Raw genomic sequence first — 9,070 nt, forward strand, 5'->3', positions numbered from 1 at the left:
TGAAGTATTATATATGTATATGTACATATACTTACATATAATTTAAGTTATCTCATGTATGTGTGCATATATAATCTGTCTATACATTAGGTAATTCTTCCAAAAAGTTATAAAAATTTACATCCCAGTAACAGTATGTGAGAATGTGTTTGCCATTTTGTACCGAAAAACACTCTGTGCTCTAAACATGTAGATAGTTGCCAAATATATAAGTGAATGTTTATTTCTGAATGCCATTTATATTGGCATAAATGAGACGGAACATGTGGTATTTGGTTTTCTGTTCTTGCGATAGTTTGCTGAGAATGATGGTTTCCAGCTGCATCCATGTCCCTACTAAGGAATCAAACTCATCCTTTTTTATGGCTGTATAGTATTCCATGGTGTATACGTGCCACATTTTCTTAATCCAGTCTGTCACTGATGGACATTTGGGTTGATTCCAAGTCTTTGCTATTGTGAATAGTGCCGCAATAAACATACGTGTGCTTGTGTCTTTATAGCAGCGTGACTTATAATCCTTTGGGTATATACCCAGTAATGGGATGGTTGGGTCAAATGGTATTTCTAGTTCTAGATCCTTGAGGAATCGCCACACTATCTTCCACAATGGTTGAACTAGTTTACAGTCCCACCAACTGTGTAAAAGTGTTCCTATTTCTCCACATCCTCTCCAGCACCTGTTGTTTCCTGATTTTTTTAATGATTGCCATTCTAATTGGTGTGAGATGGTATCTCATTGTGGTTTTGATTTGCATTTCTTTGATGGCGAGTGATAATGAGCATTTTTTCATGTGTCTGTTGGCTGTATGAATGTCTTCTTTTGAGAAGTATCTGTTCATATCCTTTGCCCACTTTTTGATGGGGTTGTTTGTTTTTTTCTTGTAAATTTGTTGAAGTTCCTTATAGGTTCTGGATATTCGCCCTTTGTCAGGTGAGTAGATTGCAAAACTTTTCTCCCATTCTGTAGGTTGCCTGTTCACTCTGATGGTAGTTTCTTTTGCTGTGCAGAAGCTCTTTGGTTTAATGAGATCCCATTTGTCAATTTTGGCTTTTGTTGCCGTTGCTTTTGGTGTTTTAGACATGAAGTCCTTGCCCATGCCTATGTCCTGAATGGTATTACCTAGGTTTTCTTCTAGGGTTTTTATGGTTTTAGGTCTAACATTTAAGTCTCTAATCCATATTGAATTAATTTTCGTATAAGGAGTAAGGAAAGGATCCAGTTTCAGCTTTCTACTTATGGCTAGCCAATTTTCCCAGCAGCATTTATTAAATAGGGAATCCTTTCCCCATTTCTTGTTTTTGTCAGGTTTGTCAAAGATCAGATGGCTGTAGATGTGTGGTATTATTTCTGAGGGCTGTGTTCTGTTCCATTGGTCTATATCTCTGTTTTGGTACCAGTACCATGCTGTTTTGGTTACTGTAGCCTTGTAGTATAGTTTGAAGTGAGGTAGCGTGATGCCTCCAGCTTTGCTCTTTAGGCTTAGGATTGTCATGGCAATGCGGGCACTTTTTTGGTTCCATATGAACTTAAAATTTTTTTTTTCCAATTCTGTGAAGGAAGTCATTGGTAGCTTGATGGGGATGGCATTGAATCTATAAATTACCTTGGGCAGTATGGCCATTTTCACAATATTGATTCTTCCTATCCATGAGCATGGTATGTTCTTCCATTTGTTTGTGTCCTCTTTTATTGCACTGAGCAGTGGTTTGTAGTTCTCCTTGAAGAGGTCCTTTACATCCCTTGTCAGTTGGATTCCTAGGTATTTTATTCTCTTTGAAGCAATTGTGAATGGAAGTTCATTCATGATTTGGCTCTGTGTTTGTCTGTTACCGGTGTATAAGAATGCTTGTGATTTTTGCACATTAATTTTGTATCCTGAGACTTTGCTGAAGTTGCTTATCAGCTTAAGGAGATTTTGGGCTGAGACAATGGGATTTTCTAAATATACAATCATGTCATCTGCAAACAGGGACAATTTGACTTCCTCTTTTCCTAATTGAATACCGTTTATTTCTTTCTCTTGCCTGATTGCCCTAGCAAGAACTTGCAACACTGTGTTGAATAGGAGTGGTGAGAGAGGGCATCCCTGTCTTGTGCCACTTTTCAAAGGGAATGCTTCCAGTTTTTGCCCATTCAGTATGATATTGGCTGTGGGTTTGTCATAAATAGCACTTATTATTTTGAAATATGTTCCATCAATACCGAATTTATTGAGAGTTTTTAGCCTGAAGGGCTGTTGAATTTTGTCAAAGGCCTTTTCTGCGTCTGTTGAGATAATCATGTGTTTTTTGTCTTTGGTTCTGTTTATATGCTGGATTATGTTTATTGATTTGCATATGTTGAACCAGCCTTACATCCCAAGTGGGATGAAGCCCACTTGATCATGGTGGATAAGCTTTTTGGTGTGCTGCTGGATTCGGTTTGCCAGTATTTTATTGAGGATTTTTGCATCAATGTTCATCAGGGATATTGATCTAAAATTCTCTTTTTTTGTTGTGTCTCTGCCAGGCTTTGGTATCAGGATGATGTTGGCCTCGTAAAATGAGTTAGGGAGGATTCCCTGTTTTTCTATTGATTGGAATAATTTCAGAAGGAATGGTACCAGCTCCTCCTTGTACCTCTGGTAGAATTTGGCTGTGAATCCGTCTGGTCCTGGACTTTTTTTGGTTGGTAGGCTATTAATTATTGCCTCAATTTCAGAGCCTGCTATTGGTCTATTCAGGGATTCAACTTCTTCCTGGTTTAGTCTTGGGAGAGTGTAAGTGTCCAGGGAATTATCCATTTTTTCTAGGTTTTCTAGTTTATTTGCGTAGAGGTGTTTATAGTATTCTCTGATGGTAGTTTGTATTTCTGTGGGGTCAGTGGTGATATCCCCTTTATCATTTTTATTGCGTCTATTTGGGAATCTGATTTAATATTTAAAATAACTTTAATTTTAAATCAAATTGATTCATATTCACTATATTAACACATATAATTTTAAAAAATGCCTCATTAATTACCACACATATCCTCATCAGCAATAGCTTTCTTCTAGCATCATATCAAGTTTTCTTCCTTTGTTTTTCTTTTTCTTTCTTTTTAGTTTTTTTCTTTTCCTTTTTTAGAGACATGGTCTGACTCTCTTTCCCAGGCTGGTGTGCAATGGCTCAATCACTGTTCACTGCAGCTTTGACCTCCCAGGTTCAGCTGATCCTACCACCTCTGTCTCCTGAGTAGCTGGGACTACAGACGTGCACCAACCTGCCTTGCTAATCTTTTTTTTTTTTTTTGGTAAGGACCGTATAATATGTTTTGGCCTTGTGTGCCCACCGAAATCTCATCTCAAATTGTAATCCCCAGGTGTTGAGGGAAGGACCTTGTGGGAGGTGATCAGATCATAGGGGCAGTTTCCCCAGTTCTCATGATAGTGAGTAAGTTCTCATGAGGTCTACTGGTTTTATAATGGTCTCTTTCCCCTTCACTCTCTCTCTGTCTCTCTTGCTGCTTTGTAAAGAAGGTGCTTCCTTCCCCTTCACCTTCTGCCAGCATGCAGAACTGTGAGGCAGTTAAACCTTCTTCCTTTATAAATTACCCAGTCTTAGGAAAGTTCTTTATAGCAGTGTGAGAACGGACTAATACATCATGTCTTGCCAGGTCGCCCAGGCTGGTCTCAGACTTCTGGACTCCACTGATCCACCTGCCTTTGCCTCCCAAAGTGCTGAGATAACAGGTGTGACCCATGGTGCCCGGCCAACCTTTATTTCATGTATTTAAATATATATGTGTCTTAACTCTGATTATCCCCTTTCACCTCAGTTCTTCAAAAAGCTCTTGCTATTTTCCCTTCTCAGGAACGTGGCATTGACCATATGTATTTCCCAACGTCAGAACCTCTGAGGATCATAGCCATTAGCCAAATGAGCTATATGCCCATCTATCAGTTAATTACTTGGATCAGAATGATGTGATTCATTAACTATTTTATTGAGTTCATCCTCTTTGCCAGATACAAGCACTGGTGAAAAAACTATGAATAAAAGTTATGGGAAAAATAGATAATAAAGTGGTAACAAATACAGTGTGTTGGAAAGATAAATGCGTCTTGTGGAAAATTAATGCAGTTAAGATAGGTATGAAATGCGGATGTGAGAAGTGATTGCCTCTTTCAGGAGCTAGCTTAAGAGTGTCTCTTTAAGAAGGTGACAATAAAAAACCTGAGCAAAAGGAATGTGTGAAAATTGTTAACTCTTCAGGGAGCTACAACACTCTTTGGTTAAACTTACATGAGAAATAATAATGTCGAATGGGCCCACTTCCATGTGCTTTGAATGAGTGGACTTCTCCTTCAGAGACTCATGGTCACTTTGGTCCACAACCTGTTATAAAAAGTCTCACATGCCTATTATAATGTATTGTATAAACCCACACACTTGTGATCAGTTGATTATTGGCAAAGGCACCAAGAACACAATGGAGAAAGAACAGCCTCTTCAACAAATGGTGTTGGGAAAATTGTATATCCACATGCGGAAAAATAGAATTGGATCATCATCTCATACCGTATACAAACATCAACTCAATATGGACTACAGATTGGAGTGTAAGACCTGAAACTATAAAACCACTAGATTAAAACATAGGAGAACTACTCCACAGAATTGGTTTCGACAGTGATTTCCTGGATATGGCCCCCAAAGCACAGGTGGCAAAAGCAAAAACAAACCAAAAGGGATTGTGTCAAACTAAAAAACTTCACACAGCAAAAGAGACAATAGAGTGAAGAGACAACCCACAGATTGGGAGGACGTTTTTGCAAATTTATTTTAATATTTTAATATTTAAGGGTTTATTATCCAAAATATATTAGGAACTCACACAGCTCAAAAGCAAGAAAACAAATAATACAATCAAAAAATAGTCGAAGGACTTAAATAGACACTTCTCAACAGAAGACATTCAAATGACCACCAGATATATGAGAAAACGCTCATATCACTGATCATCAGGAAAACACAAATTAAAGCTACAATGAGATATCACCTCACAATTGTCATAATGGGTATTTTCAGAAAGATATAACATAACAAGTGTTGGTGAAGGGGTGGAGGAAAAGAAACCCTTGTGCACTGTTGGTTGTGATGTAAGCTAAAGCTAAGGCGATTCCTCAGAAAATTATAAATAGTATTACCATACAATTTCCATAACCAAAGAAATTGAAATCAGTATGTTGAAGAGATATCTGCACTCCTATGTTCACTGCAGTGTTGTTTACATTAGTAAGGATATGAAGAAACCTAGATATCCATCTTAAGATGAATGGATATAGAAAATATAGTAAGTATTCACAATGGAATTTCATTCAGCCCTCAAAAATGGGGGAAACCTTGTCATTTTTGACAACATGGATCAACCCGAACAACAAAATACTATGTCGATAAGCTAGGCTCAAAAAAGACAAATACTAAGTGATCCCACTTATATGTGGAATCTAGAAAAGCTGAACTCAGAAGTAGAGAGTAGAATGTTGGTTACAAGAGGCAGAGGATAAGAGTGTATGGGAAAAGAGTTGTTGATCAAAGAATATAAAGTTTTAGTTAGACAGGAGGAATAAGTGTTATTGATCTATTGTACAGCATGATGCCTATAATGAATAATAGTGCATTATATATGTTATTGATCTATCATATAGCATGATGCCTATAATGAATAATAGTGCATTATATATTTCAAAATTACTCAAAGTGGATTTTAAAAGTTTTTACTACACACACAAAAAAATATGGGAAGTAATGGGGTTGTTGATTAGCCTAATGTAATCATTTTACATTATAAACATATATAAAACCTCATATTGTACCCCCAATATATATAAAATTATTGGTCAATTCAAAAAACTTCACACATTTTCTTGTGGTAGTTTCTGCTCTGGGAAAAGTAGCAAAATGCAATTTTTCAACATCATTTTTCTGTCCTGGGCTAGGATCTTTTAGTTGCAAGAAAGTCACAGCCTCAGTGTCATTGGCCACTTCATTAGGATGTGTCATGATATCCCATTGCTGTTTCCCTCTGTGATTACGCCACTGATCTGTTCTTGGAATTGGAAGGGGAATTGAGAAAGAACAATAACAGAGAAGTGTAGTATCTGGACTCCTCCCAGGAAGAGCTTCTTTTATTTATTCACTTTAAAATTGTTATTTATGTCTCTGTGTAGAGAAAGTATCTGTTTATATTTTTCCTGGCTCTGAAATGTGGCATAATCACAATTGACTTAAACTTGCATTGAATACCAATCACCATATTTGTGGAGGACAATGTAATGTTTTGATATTCGTATACACTGCGTAATGATCAAGTCAGGATGATTAGTATATTCATCACCTTAAACATTTATCATTTATTTGTGATGAGAATATTCAAAAACCTCTCATCTAGCAATTTTGAAATATGCAATACATTATCATTTACTCTAGTTATCCTCCTATGCCATAGAAAAACATGCTGAGAACAATTACAGATGTAAATAATTGTGGTTCTTTAGAGCCACCTCAGGTTTAATATCTCTCCAAGAATCAAACTAAACCTTGATATAAAACAAATGACTCCTTTAAAACTCAGAATGTCTGTTTGGAAGTATTGGCTGTGATGTTGCCCATTTTGCCACGTGTTCAGATATTTTCCCAGAGTTCACACCAAGTGACTGGCCAAGTAGCTGTGGATGTTAGTATTTGAGAAAATATTTCCCTGCATTCTTCTGCTACATTTAGAATAAAATCCAGATTATTTGCCTTCACCTGGCCCTGAGAAGGCCCTGATCTATGTCTCCTACTCCTTTCTGCTCACTGCCTCCTATCTCAATCATCGGAGGGCTTTGTGGGTTTTATCCATCAGGTTGGCATGGCCAGCCCCTTCATCATGTTAGAGGGACCTGATGACTCCGTGTGATAACTCATTTACTACTTTTCTCCCTGAATTCATCACTGCCCAGTTTGACCAGATAATATATACTAATATTTTTATGGCTCACATCAGCATGTGGTCTCCACAAGGTAAAAGACTATACCTGTTTGTCCATCATTTTACCTGATGGAACGAGAACCAAATTACATAGGAAGGGTCCAATATATACCTTATTAATTAATTAACAATAAATTAATCAATAAATTATTAATTGAATTATTTTAATATAATAAATTAATATTATGTACTATATAATATAATGGCATATAATATTGTATATGATATACAATAGTATAATATACTGTACATACTGAACCCTTCCTATGTGATATGGTTCTTGTTAATTAACTTGAATGAACTTCACCAGCCTTCCAATTGCTTTTGCTTGGAGAAGTTCTTCCATTTGCCTTTTCTTGCAGAAACTCTGGAGCCATTTTTTATGCTCAGTGTTATATCACAATTGTGGTTTATTGTTTTTGTACAAAGCCTGATCAAAATGTTTAATTTCTCCAGAATACATGAGGATATATTATACTTTTTACTAAATAAGGATTTATAACATTGGTGATTCTTTAACATCAAAGCAGTGGTAGAATCTCCAAAAAAAAGTCAAAATCAAAACACAAAAATTATTCCTAGCGGTCATATTCAGAGCAGAAAAATTTAGGTTTTCTTCTTGAATTTAGAAAAAAGGAGTAAGATGTATCATGGAGTGAGGAATGTATCTCCCTGAATGAGCGACAGCCCATTTAAAGAAGTAAAAGAAAATTCGAAATAATGAACTCTAACTCTGTGTGGAGAAACTATCTGTTTATATTTTTCCTAGATCTGTAAGGTGGCATGATCACAAGTCCCTTAAACTTGCATTGTATACCAATAAACATAAATAACATACCACAAATAAATGCACCCCTCATTGCATGTCATAGTGCTTCATTCTGTGGGAATATTCAGACCAGAATGATGAGGGTCTTGTTCACGCAGAGACTGGGTGACATGGAGACTAAGAGCCAAATCTCTGATTCAAAGAAAACTGGTTTCTAAGTTGTGTTCTTCCCTTCCAAGTTCTCTGACCTAAGGCAGGATTTTTCTTGTTTCTTTGTTTTGCCTCACCAAGCCTCGAAGTGCTCACTCAACATGGAACTAATATCAGAACCCCATAGTGTTGTGAAGATTAAGTTATATATGCAGGAAATGCATTTACAGTAATTAAATATTAGTTGGCCTTCTAATCATAATTATTATAATTTTAAAATATTCCATGAGCTTCAATTTAAAAGAAGACACAGACAGAAATGAGTAAGTGTTAATAAAATGTTATAAGCACAACAGGAGTAGAAGTGTGGGGGAAGAGATATCAGCTATGCATAAGAGAAGATGGGATGTAAAATTTGAATTATGTTTACTGATTATGTGGGATTCAGATTGATAGTCATAAGCTACGTAAAATAGAACTTTCCAGAAGTGAGAAATGCTCTGTGATAAGGTTCAGATAGGCAGGGAAATGGAGGGCTACAGAGAAACGCAGGAGGTATAGAGTGACTGTGGTAGTGAGTATGAGTCCTAGAAACAGGTAAAGGGAGACACAATGCACACCTTAAAAACATAGGATATGAGATTAAAAAAGTAAGGTTCCAAAATTTAGATAATCCAGCAGGAATCATAGATTATAGAATGACAAGATCAACTCTATGTTTAGACAAATAACTCAAATGGCAATGAGTAGATTATATTCTAAGTAAGAACTGGACTCAAGACATGAAAATATGTAAGAAGGTAGTCAGAAATTAGAGAAAGACATTAGGAGCTTGAATTTGGGCAATAAATGAGAGGGATGTATTACTATAAGTCTCAATGTTTTCCACAAAAATAAAACCCCTCCATAACTCCAACCATTGATAGACTTGAAGTAACTTAAGTGAATTAGTAAAATAACAGTAGTAAAACTTTTGTTAAACACAATGTTCGATACAGTAACATAGGATTTCATCCTGTGCAAAGTCATGTATATATTTTACAAATCATAGCTGAAGCCTGACATCCCAATTTCCATTTTATATGTTGCATGTTGTCTCTACCCTGTCATTGCCTCCCTGCCTTTATGTAAATAATTTAAGTACAAATAAC

Source organism: Theropithecus gelada, chromosome 1 (assembly GCF_003255815.1).
Source record: "Theropithecus gelada isolate Dixy chromosome 1, Tgel_1.0, whole genome shotgun sequence".
Classification (NCBI taxonomy): Eukaryota; Metazoa; Chordata; class Mammalia; order Primates; family Cercopithecidae; genus Theropithecus; species Theropithecus gelada.